This window comes from Schistocerca cancellata, chromosome 9 (assembly GCF_023864275.1).
Source record: "Schistocerca cancellata isolate TAMUIC-IGC-003103 chromosome 9, iqSchCanc2.1, whole genome shotgun sequence".
Classification (NCBI taxonomy): domain Eukaryota; kingdom Metazoa; phylum Arthropoda; class Insecta; order Orthoptera; family Acrididae; genus Schistocerca; species Schistocerca cancellata.
The window spans coordinates 105,050,256-105,062,880 of record NC_064634.1 but is presented as its reverse complement, the minus strand read 5'-3'; the positions used below and the strand labels follow the sequence as shown (position 1 = coordinate 105,062,880).

Below are 12,625 nucleotides of genomic sequence, written 5' to 3'. Positions count from 1 at the left end.
AGCCACCACAATAATCATGGAAACAAATATATAAGTTTAATTACTATCGCAATGTACAGAGCATAAATTTGAACAGAACTGTTTTGTTTACCTAATCCATGTGCAAAACATACTTTAAGGAGACAAATTCAATCACAATGGGAAAAGAAAGACAACCGTGCACTGCATACAAAATTGGCTCCTACGTTTGCCCTCTAACTGCTAAGATTCGAAAGATATGAAGTGGATGAAGCTGCAGCCGCTAAAGTGTGGCATCTACTGCATACATAATGCGTGGCTTCAGATGTAGCTACCGTGTGTATGCCACAAAATGAGAAAATCCCAGGTGAGATCAAGCAGAAGCACATTGTCTGAAATGGTTAGCTGGTGAGCCCGAGGAGTGTGCTCAAGAAATAATATTTCCTCTTTCTGCCACCAGGCGAAAATACGGCGCTATAAGCAATCATAATGTGGTTTGGGTCCATAAAAAGGAGTGGAACTATCAAATACATGATAATGATCCTTGTGGCACGTATATTTTAGTATAGTTACAAGCTACAATATGTGTTCAGTATATCTCCTGACTCATGGCAACGGCCTTGCCGCCGTGGGTACACCGGTTCCCGTGCGATCACCGAAGTTAAGCGCTGTCGGGCGTGGTCGGCACTTGGATGGGTGACCATCCAGGCCGCCATGCGCTGTTGCCATTTTTTCGGGGTGCACTCAGCCACGTGATGCCAGTTGAGGAGCTACTCGACCGAATAGTAACGGCTTCGGTCAAGAATACCATCATAACGACCAGGAGAGCGATGTGCTGACCCCACGCCCCTCCTCTCCGCATCCTCCACTGAGGATGACACGGCGGTCGGATGGTCCCGGTAGGCCACTCGTGGCTTCAAGACGGAGTGCTTTTATATCTCCCGACTCAGCAGCATGGTGCATCTATAACATGGCATCCTCAACAGTTTCTCGCAGCCTATCTGGTGTGATTAAAACGATATGTCCTCGTATGCTATTGTTAGGAAGAGTCCGGATACATCATTGATACACACTATCTTTCAGATACCCCTCAACGAAAGCACACGTCTGGAAATTGCCTAGAGATGAAGCGGTCGTTAGCGAAGATTTATCGAAGCAAATGTTTCAGCTGGCAAGGGACATGTGGTGCCGCCCCATCTTGATGCAAAACAGTGTCTTGGACACAGTTGCGTTCTTGCATAGATGGAGTAACGCGTTGCACAAGGAGGTCTTTATAAAGCGCAGATGGCACTGTATACCTAACAGGCCCGCGAGCCGCAATCTCCTAGAAGAAAAACGGACCGAGAGTAAAGGAGCTTGTGAAACCACACCACACTGTTGCATATGCCGAGGACAGTGGATGTTCCTACACAGCTTGTGGCGGAGCAGACACGCTCAACGTGCAGCCGGTATTTCCATTGAAAACACTCTCTCTGTAACAGGGGATACAATGTATTTTCATGTTGTGTTAATAGGTTTCGCTGTATTGACTGTAATCACACACGACTTAAAAACATGTTCAAGATGGCTTGTGGTTATTGTTCTGCTATGAAAATCATTTCTGCTTCTGAATATGTCATACATAGAAGTCACATCTCATTAGTACTGATTCATGAGTCAAAAGTTCGTACGAAAGGGGAATATTTTCAGGGGGTTATCAACGAGATCGTACCAGTTTTGTACATCGACGAAGTTGGAGAAAACCAATAGGAGACTTTCAGTGTTGACTGTTTCATTTCACCCGCTGTTACAAATACTTTCAGGTCCTGTGTTATTCTGAACACGATCCAAAGTGCCTTTGGACATGCAAGCATGTCAGGCATAGCGGCGACTACAGCCGTTATGAAAAAAATTGCAACAAATTGCGAATATGGACAACCGTCAGCTGTATAATGGAATGATCACAATGAAAATTTGTGCCTAACCGGAACTCGAACCGGGATTTCTCGCTTGTCGCCAGCGATCGCCTCAAGATTTAGCTATCTGTGCACGACTGAAAGACAGATCCAAGCTTCCAGACATCGTCAACCATACGTCCAAAACCTGTACCCCTACAACCATTGTGTGTAGGCCTATTCCTGCATTTGTGGTACAGGTGAGATATTCTACTTGAAAGTCGCTTGCCCAGTGTCGGCAGATAAATGCGGTACTGCCCTGCTTGTGTTATTCTGGATACATTTCAGAATTCCTTTTGACACACATGCAAGTCGTCAGTCCATTCTATAGCTGACGGATGCATATATTCGCAATTGCGAATACATTTAATGTATTGGTACAAATAGTGCCAGGCTATTTGGATATCGCAGTGCCTGTGCCATTAAGAAGAAAGATGGAATGTTCCTTCAGACATGCATACCTGTCCGAAGGAAAATTGCTTCGTTCATGTATCCGCTGAGCCGGCCGCGGTGGTCTAGCGGTTCTAGGCGCTCAGTCCGGAGCCGCGCGCCTGCTACCTTCGCAGGTTCGAATCCTGCCTCGGGCATGGATGTGTGTCATGTCCTTAGGTTAGTTAGGTTTAAGTAGTTCTAAGTTCTAGGGGACTGATGACCATAGATGTTGTTAAGTCCCATAGTCCTCAGAGCCATTTGAACCATTTGTATGCGCTGATAGCGGGCACCGACTTTCAGTTAAAATATCCTCCCGTGAAAGGAAAATACGTAACGTGTGTACAAGCTGTGATGCTAGAGCGATGACATATGGAAGTTTAGGTTTGGACGTCAGTCGTGCATGGATAGCTGAAGTGGTTGAGGCGATCGCTTGTGTAAAGCGGGAAATTGGGGTTCAAGTCGTCACTCCCATATACAGTTCATAATTGGTAGTATTGTCAACTGCGAATAAACTTCAGGCACTTCATGACAGATACTCTCTGTGGCACAGGTTGATTTAGGGGGTCAGTAGAGATGCGATAGGGTGCCCAAGTGTACTTCCACCCATGGACATACGTGTGCAGCCCTGTGAACACGGGTATTGTCGTCTTTGGAGATGGGAGTGTCCACACCATACTCACCATGAAGATGTAGAAGAGGCCTCGCCACGATTTGCGCTCCGAAAGTGCAGTCGTAGACGAGTGTGCTCAGTGCTCCAGCTTCCCCACCACTACACTAATGCAAGCAGGTGTGCGAGTGAGACGGCTATACTACGAAGGCTACACACACTAGAAACTTAGGAAGACATATTTCTAACACATTGCGACTACTTCTAAGAGGCGAATATCGCACCATACTTATACAAGCAGGATTATATCACTAGTGTTTTTTCTTCGAAAACAACAACTTTATCACTTAATTCAGTAAGTTATTGTATAGCGTTAATGCACTGAGCAGAACTACAGAAAGCTTTACAAATAAGCATTAAACATTAAGTTGTGTTGTTTACAAATTTATACAATTTTTGCTTTAGAATATATAATATACAAACATGAACCTAAACGCTATGGCCACCTGGCTGATAGCTTGTTTGTCCATCTTTGGTGAGAAATACATCACTGATTCTGTGTAAGAGGGATCTGACAGTTTGTTGGTAGGTTTGCGGAGGTATCTGGCATTAGATTTCTATGCCAGGCCACGTAATACGCGTAAAAAACGAGCCGCTGATTTGCGTACCAGGTACCCAGTGACTGATTCCAAAAACGATCCAGAATGGGTCGATTGGATTTATATCAGGCGAATTTTGGTTGCCGAGGCATCAACGTGAGTTCACAATAATGCTCCTTAAACCACTGTAGCACGGATCTGGCTCCGAGACGTGGATAATTATACTGCTGAAACAGGGCATCGCCGTCGGAGAAGACTTCGGGCATGAAGGGCTGCAGCTTTCAGCGTGTCTTCGATTGCTACCACAAGTACGATACAAGCGCAGGAGAATGTCTCTCACCAACCTGCTTTCCTGGTGCACTGAACGTTTCGAGCCGCGGTTCATGTCGTGGCGGCGCTTTGTAACGCCGGAAATGCATATCCTCCTATTTCCATCTATTGTACTATTATTTTTTTTCCTTGCTTTGTGACCTCAAGATATGACATTTCTGTCTCTTTGTATATTGTAATTGTTTTACTGTTTGTATATATAGATTTATACATTTATGTCGATGTATAATTGGTTTGTTTCGTGAATATTATTTGTATTTTTACGCTGGGTCTTGCTTAGGGAAAAGTACGCTATCGAACGATTACATCGATAGGTCGTGTGAAGAATCAAAGTGTGTAGGATCTTTGGTAGTGTTAACTCTGTCGCATGGAGCGCGGGCAGAGTCTGGCTGGAGTAGTGAGTGGAGCAGGTGTGTTGTGTGACGCTCCCGCGAGTTGCCGCGCTTTCGGGGTTTGGCAGCATGTAATTGCGCTCGACTTGCGATGATAGTTTCTGACACGGTGTCGCGGACGGGAAGCATTAGCTGGCGCACGTCAAGAGCCCGTTTCGCCTGGTGACCGTGTCGAGAGGAAGGCGCGCCGACATCCAGCTTCTGCAACAGCGACGGCCGGCAATGAGTGACTGTCGCCACCTCCTCGATCGACGGCTTCAAACCTTCAGTCAACCAACAAGGAAGACTGGAAGCACGTAAAGTCTTAGAACTGTATGGCAGACCTCAGCTTTTCAAACTGTTCCATTTTCGTCACTATAATTACAGCAACTTAGCATGAACGTTTGTTGCTCATTGTCCCAATTGCATTACCAAGCAGAGTCCCTTCCTTTTCCGAAATGAACCCGAGTGTCGTTGAAATTCAAACGCCAGCATTAAAGTAATATAGCTAATTCGTTTTCACTGCTTTAATTTCAAAGCTCAGTTAAGGCATTCATAGCTGGCTACAATATTTAGATTACACAAGCACGAATTAAGAGTGCGAGCTTTGTTACCGTATTTTAGCTTACCTGTGACTGCAGCTCAGCTTGGTACGTACTAAATTTTACTATTGTTCAGAATCATTTAATTGAAGTTCAAAGTTAAATCCCTTATTTCTAAATTGCGTAGATTCAAGTAGCTTTTGAAATGATTGTTGAGGTAGCCCAAGACTAACCGTATTTGACTGAATTTCGATGTGCTTCAGAAAGAAAGCTCACTATTAACTTCAGTCACTAAATTAACTTTCGATCTTCCTGTTTTATTAATTCTTTTGCTAAATTAAGTCAGAGCGTAGCGAAATTTATTGCTTCTGACAAACTTTCAGTTTTTACACTACACGTGTCAACCTTCAGTTGCCACACTTCTAGTGCTAATTATATGTGTAATAACCTTTCTTTTTCAATTAATATAGTAATTGTCCTTAGGACTGGCGACCGTAATTTCCCCCAAATCTCAAATATCTAATTACCGCTAGTTAATTGTTAACGTAACAGCCACACATTTACTTTCTTTATTAACTTTACCCCTTTTCAAAATTAATTTCCACCAGTTCCATTAGCACTTTTCCTTTCATTTAGATGTAACTCTTTCCTCCCTCTTTACCGACAGATTAACTTCGGTGACGATTGCTTTTCCAAAATTCCCATTAGGTACACGCGGTTTCATTTTTTACGGTCATTAAGGTCGATAAGTGAGGGGGAGGTTACAGCTTGTGGAGACTACCGTCTGCCTAGTGTAGCAAAAATGTGATTCACCCGAAGAGCTGACACGTTTCCGTTGATCGCCGATTGAATCCCGATAGTCCCATGCTCACTGCCGTCGTAATTGACGATGTCATTGGGTCAATATGTGACAACGTAGAGGCGGTCTGTTGTGGAGCTCCATGTTCGAAAATGTATGATGAATGGTGTGCTCCGAAACATTTGTGGCTGCACCAGCAATGTGCTTTTTTGACAGAGATGCTACAGATCACCACCTATCCTACTTTACGTAGGATTCAAGCCTATGAACCCAAAGTTTTGTGAATAATCGTGGACGTCTAACCATCCAGCGCCTAGTGGTAGTTTCTATCCGCTCACGACAGTAGCACGTGAACATTCAACGATCTTCGCCGTTTTCGAGACACTCTTTCACACGCTCTGCGTAATAATAATCTACCTTTTGTCAGAGTCACTTATCGCAATGGGTTTCCCATTTGCTGCCCATATGTTCGCTAGGTTGATCCCCCGCCGTTTTCGAAACACTCTTTCACACGCTCTGCGTAATAATAACCTACCTTTTGTCAGAGTCACTTATGGCAATGGGTTTCCCATTTGCTGCCCATATGTTCGCTAGGTTGATCCCCCAGCCGTGTCTGGTGAACTTACATACTTTCGTTACCTCGTCTCGTGCCCGAGAAAACCACCAGACGGCTTTCAAAGTCGCGGTTGGCAGTGGTAATAATGTTTTGGGTGTTCAGTGTATCTGGAACTATGGTTGGTGATACAAACAAACACATGGAGCTACAGACGTTAAAATCTCTTAAATCCGAATGTTGGTGGACTTTGGCAATTTCATAATCTGAAATAGTGTTTGGACTCACATGTTGAGCCAAACATTGGTCTATGCAGTCGAGCACATTGCTCTTGGGGTAAAGTTTAACAAAAGTCTTGCAAATTTCCGGACTGGACGGACCGCGAACGGTGTGACATATAAATCGATATCAGACTTCAGCGGTGAAAACCCCAAATATTTCTTTGAGAAGTCACGACGAAACGTTTCAATTACTGAAACGTAATCAGTCATGCCTAATACAGAAACGAATGCCTTGAATTTCAGCAAATATTCCACATCATGTACTTGAAGCCGATTTTTCCATAGGATTAATTTTTGTTTGACAGCATCAGTTACCAAATGATATCCCTGTTCGCATTAATGGACTTAACGAATTCAGTTAATTGGTATGTTACTTCCTTTTCTCTTTAAAATGGTGATCGTTTCTGAGACTGATATGCTCGCGAACATCGATATCACGTCAAAACTGACCGAGAAATCGATGGGCGAGATGGAATGTAGCTTTAAAAATGATATTGCGTATGCTGAACTATTTACATATGAGGAACATCAACAGTAGCGCCTATTTATTTATTTTTTAAGTATTTCACGAGGTTGAATGTTGTGGCATCAGTCCCAATGGAACAGCCCCAGTTGTATTACGTGACTTGATGAAGCCCTTTTGCATTTGCAACAGAATGTTTGGTGTATAATGTAACGCGGTCTCCAACCCTGACGGATTTTATCGCCGGTGTCTAGTACAGTCTCCTCAAGTTATAATTCAAAACTGTAATTGCGTCTAGAAGTAATCGTACAGGTGTCGGATACTTACATCCGATGTAAGCTAGAGCGTTGCTGGCAATACAGAGGATGCCAGACCCCATCCTGCTATGTTCGAAGAGATTTCGTGATTGAAGCCGGTCGTCGTAGATTTCACTCCTCGATATTTCGACTGGCCAGCTTCCAGTTATCTTGACGTGAGCGATCAGAGACTGACGAAGACTTCTCCGCTCCGCCTTATACAACGCGTTGATAGTATTGGCGCGCCTGCGTCAGAGTCACGGTGACAGAAGAACCACACCTCCTGACGGCAGCGCCCTCGCTGGTGGAAATGCGAAAATCAGCTGTCTTCGGCGTTGCCGCTCGCCGAGGCCATCGGAGTAGTCTGGCGTCTTCGCCTGGAGAAAATCTCGGAAATGACGGGATTCCTAGTATTATACATCTAGTAGCTGCTATCACAGTTCTTTGGAAATCCCGCGATGAGTATTTCAACGGATTCTTTTAGAACTTAGTCCCAAAACGATGTTATTGTGGAAAAAATTAATGCTTTGTCGTAGTCCATTGTCCACCCCGATAGCTGAGTGGTCAGCGCGGCGGTCTGTCACGCCAAGGGACCCGTGTTCGATTCCCGGCTAGGTTGGAGATTTTCTCCGCTCAGGGAGTGTGCGTTGTGCTATCCTCATTATCATTTCATCATCAGTGGAAAGCAAAGGAAAACCACCACTGGAATCACTTCCCTAGACGCTCCTGCAGTGGATCTCTCTGACGAGGCTTGCCCCATGACAAGACCTGCCGTAAGGCAGAATAGAAAGTTTAGTCAGTTAGTAGTCCATTGAAGCTCCGTTAGAGATACCATGTTTTGCAATTGCAGACTTACTGGGTTGCAAAAGACGAGTGCAACTTTTACGTTCTGTACAGCGTTTTTCCACTATGCGTGTTAATACTGCTGTATATGCAATTCTTGCCTTCCGCAATAACAAATTATCTTTCAGTGATCCCAAAAGGTCCGACTTCTTAGACTGTCGGCGGAAATTCATTTTCATTTGAAAATTACAGAGGATTCTGGCTATTTTGAAGGAAATATTTCCAGCAAGAGGAAGAAAAGCTGGAGATCTTGCTGGGGCGTTTTTCTCCTTATCCACGTCCCGTGTCTTGGTTTTAGCTGTTAATTTGCCCTGTTAATTTGCCGGGCAGAGTATCGATTGCCTCTGCACACTGTCTATAAACGTGCAAGCTCATTAGCCAAACTATCTGCATCGGACACTGTGTCGCCTCTATGCACAATTGTTTTAAGCACACTCGTGGTTTGGGATAGGTGAGGGTAACTTGAAGAGTGTAAGTACTATTCTGTTTGAGTGAGCGTACGATATTCAGAATACTGTAAACAGCCGTCACTCTTCCTTCTGACCAAAACATCCAGGGATGGGACACAATCATTTCTCTCTGATTCCATAGTAAATCGAATGTTCTGATGAATGTAGCTATGATGGTATAGAAACTGTATTAACCATTATAAAAAAGTTAGCCACCAGGAGATAAGGGACTGCCCATGGCGACACCGTCAGTCTGATCAAAATATTATGGTTGTCGACGATCGGCCACCATCCAGAAATCTTAAAAAAAAAAGTGTGTGAAATCTTATGCGACTTAACTGCCAAGGTCATCAGTCCCTAAGCCTACACACAACTTAACATAAATTATCCTAAGGACAAACACACACACCCATGCCCGAGGGAGGACTCGAACATCCGCCGGGACCAGCTGCACAGTCCATGACGCTAGCGCCTGAGACCGCTCGGCTAATCCCGCGCGGCATCCCGAAATCTCTTCGAACATCTATTTCACCGGGAAAATTTTAAATTTCACACCGTTCTGCTATGTTGCTTGTACGTTCTTTGATCGCGGTGTGCAACGCAGGAAGTAGACGATGTACGTTCCTCCTAGCTGCGACGTCTTCGTAACATTTTAGATACAACAGCATACAGAGCAGTATGATATCACTGATGTAACCTGAAACCTATATACTGGGTGAATCATCTAAAACTTGCACCTCAGATATTGCGGAAATGAAAAGTGCTGCTCACGTGTGTTTTTCACAGAATGGATTGGTAGTCAGAGACTCTTATTGTTAGCCAATTCATGAATTGTAATAACACTTACAAAGAGTATTTTTCGTGCAAACAGACACTTTTTAAAATGCAACTATGCCTATTGACAGTAACAAACTAAAATTAGGCTAAATTAGAATGTCAGTGGTATATGTTGCAGGAGTCTAGTGCGACTCGCTTGCGAGATACCGTGTTTTGGAATGTTTCTACAGCGACACTTGTTTGCGCTGTTCAAGCCGCGTAGTTGCTAGGTACGTTGTTGTTACGTTCGCTTACAGTCTGATTGTGTGCGCCTCGAGTGCATTGCAATTTGCTAGTCACTTTGTGTGCGACAGTCCAAGCAGTAGTTCGTGAGAGGGTGGTGGCATTTCCCAATAAACAGAAATCCGGAATTCTCTTGGCGTATGGAGAGCAAGGAATAAAGCAGTTTATCGTTGTACGGTATATGTGCAAGATATCCCAACAGGCGTCAGCCTTCTCGGAATTATTTATCAACCTCTCCAACCAGTTACGTGAAAGTGGTAGTGTAGCGGCTAGACAACGTAACAGAAGGAAACACGTGACTGCAGAGGAAGGGGTAATTAAAGTCCTTTGTGCTGTCGCAGCTGATCCGCCCGTTGGCTCCCGCGCAATCGCTCGAGGAAATGGCATGAATCAGGCTGGTGTCTCACGCATTCTCCATCGACATGGATTCCATCCGTATCACATCTTACTCCGTCAAAACTGCATGAAAATGATTACAAGAATCATATTAACTTCTATGCATGGGCATTAAGCTGGATATTCCAGTGTGTCATGTATCGTGTTTAGTGATGAAGCATCATTTACGAATCATGGGCAGGTAAACAGCCGAAACAGGCATTGTTGGTCTGCTGACAATCTCCGTTGGCATCAACAGATGGAACGGCAGCGTCGATGCAGTGTAAGTGTGCTGTGTGGGATAGTGAACCATCAGCTCGCAGCCCCGTTTTTTATAGACGGAAAAACTGACGCGCACAAGTCTCGTAGTCTGCTAACAGACCATCTTCCACGGATGCCAGAAGACGATCCTCTATAGACTAGAAGCAACTTGTGGTACCAACATGACAACTGTCCAACCCATAGTGCACGAAGTACTACAGCAAATCTTCACGAATTGTGTCCAAATCGTTGTAGTGTACGCAGAGATCCTGTACCTTGCCGGCACGTTCCCCGGATTTGACGCCTGTAGACTTTTTTCTGTGGGGAAAGCTGAAAGACGCTGTCTACAAGTACATACCAACAATACCCGATGATACGCAACAACGTATTACTATACACTGTTCGAACAACGGTAAAATGCCAGCACGTCAACAGCAGTCGTTCCATACCAGACTGAATGTGTGTACTGCCGCTGCCAGTGGTCATTTTGAACACAATCTGTGATGGTATGGTAAGAATCAACGTAACTAGTGTATGTACCGGTACTTGTGTTGTTCTTTAGTGTACACTGCCACAGATAACGTGGGAACTTTTCAAAATACGGCATCTCGTAAACGACTCGCACTACAATCCTACAACAAACACCACTGACGTTCTAATTTTCTCTACTCGTAGTTTTCCGGCCGTAGTGGTCGAGCGGTTCTAGGCGCTACAGTGTGGAACCGCGAGACCACTACGGTCGCAGGTTCGAGTCCTGCCTCGGGCATGGATGTGTGTGATGTCCTTAGGTTAGTTAGGTTTAAGTAGTTCTAAGTTCTAGGGGACTGATGACCTCAGAAGTTGAGCCCCATAGTGCTCAGAGCCATTTGAACAATCTACTTGTAGTTTGTTAATGTCAATAGACATTGTTCCATTTAAAAAAGTGTATGTCAGCACAAACAATACTCTTTCTAAGTAGTATTACAATCTGTGTACTGGAGAACAATGCGAGCGTCTTACTACCTGTCCATTCCGTGAAAACTGCGCAACAGTGGCGCTTTCCATTTCCACAAAATTTGATGTACTAGTTTTAGGTGATTCACCCTGTGTACACAGGGTGATTCAAAAGTAACGGCTTACACTTCGTAGGTGTATTGTACGCATCAAAATAAGGGCAAAAAGTTATAGAAATTTTTGAATGAAATTTCTTTATTTCGGAGTTATACAGTAGGTAGGGATCAGAAGCACAATGCAAACAAAAAATGGTTCAAATGGCTCTGAGCACTGTGGGACTTAACATCTGAGCCGGCAGCTGTGACCGAGCGGTTCTAGGCGCTTCAGTCCGGAATCGCGCAACGATTACGGTCGCAGGTTCGAATCCTGCGTCGGGCATGGATCTGTGTGATGTCCTTAGGTTAGTAAGGTTTAAGTAGTTCTAAGTTCTAGGGGACTGATGACCCCAGATGTTAAGTCCCATAGTGCTCAGAGCCATTCTTGAACTTAACATCTGAGGTCATCAGTCCCCTAGGACTTAGAACTACTTAAACATAACTAACCTAAGGACATCACACACATCCATGCCGAGGCAGGATTCGACCATGAGGCCGTAACAGTCGTGCAGACAAAGCAAACAACACAATATTAATTGTTCTCAGAAGGCTACTGCACGAAGAGATCCGAAATGCAGTTCAAGTGAGTACTGTACGTTTACCCAAGGACAAGGTCAAAATGTCCATGTAGACAAAGACAGTGACGTACTCGACTTCTTAGCGCTCTCAGAATGCTGCAGGCTCGATTCACGCCATTCTAAGCAGCTGCACAGCTGTTTAGAGTTCGCTGCTGATACATACTCAGCTACAGCACCACACACGAGTTGCCAGAGAAAGGCCTATAGGTAGAAGTACATGGATAAAGGTCCAGAGATCTGGCGGGGAAAGCAACTGGTCCTGCACAAACTATTCACTTACCAAGGTATAAGCAACTTTAAGATACTCCCCTGCTTCCCGACGGAAGCGTGCAGGGTTGCCGTCGACAAAGCATCTGTCGATATGCAGGCGGAAACGACACTCCAAAAGTCTGTACTGGCCAATGCTGTAATGGAGACCACAAATGACATTATGCATCGTAAGTCGGAAGTAAAGCGGTTTCAGACTAAACTTTATTAAAGATTTTACTCTAATGAAATGAAATGAAATGAGCGTATGTCATCGTTGGCCGGGAGGCCCCATTCTGGGAAGTTCGACCACCAAGTGCAGGTCTTATTTCAGTCGAAGCCACATTGGGCGACTTGCGCTCCGGTGATGAGGTTGAAATAATGATGAGGACAACACAACACGCACTCCACGAGCGGAGAAAATCTCCAACCCGGCCGGGAATCGAATCCGTGCCCGCTTGCATGGGAGGTGACCACATTACCACACAACTAAGCAGGTATACACATTTTACGCTCCTTTCAATGCATACATTACACACACAAAGTGTGTATAATTACTTT

The 12,625-nt window shown here is 44.6% G+C and overlaps 1 pseudogene; it reads left to right on the top strand.

The window, feature by feature from the left end:
- The first annotated feature begins 568 nt into the window (after positions 1–568).
- Positions 569–686, top strand: LOC126102399 (5S ribosomal RNA; annotated as a pseudogene).
- Positions 687–12,625: the final 11,939 nt, after the last annotated feature.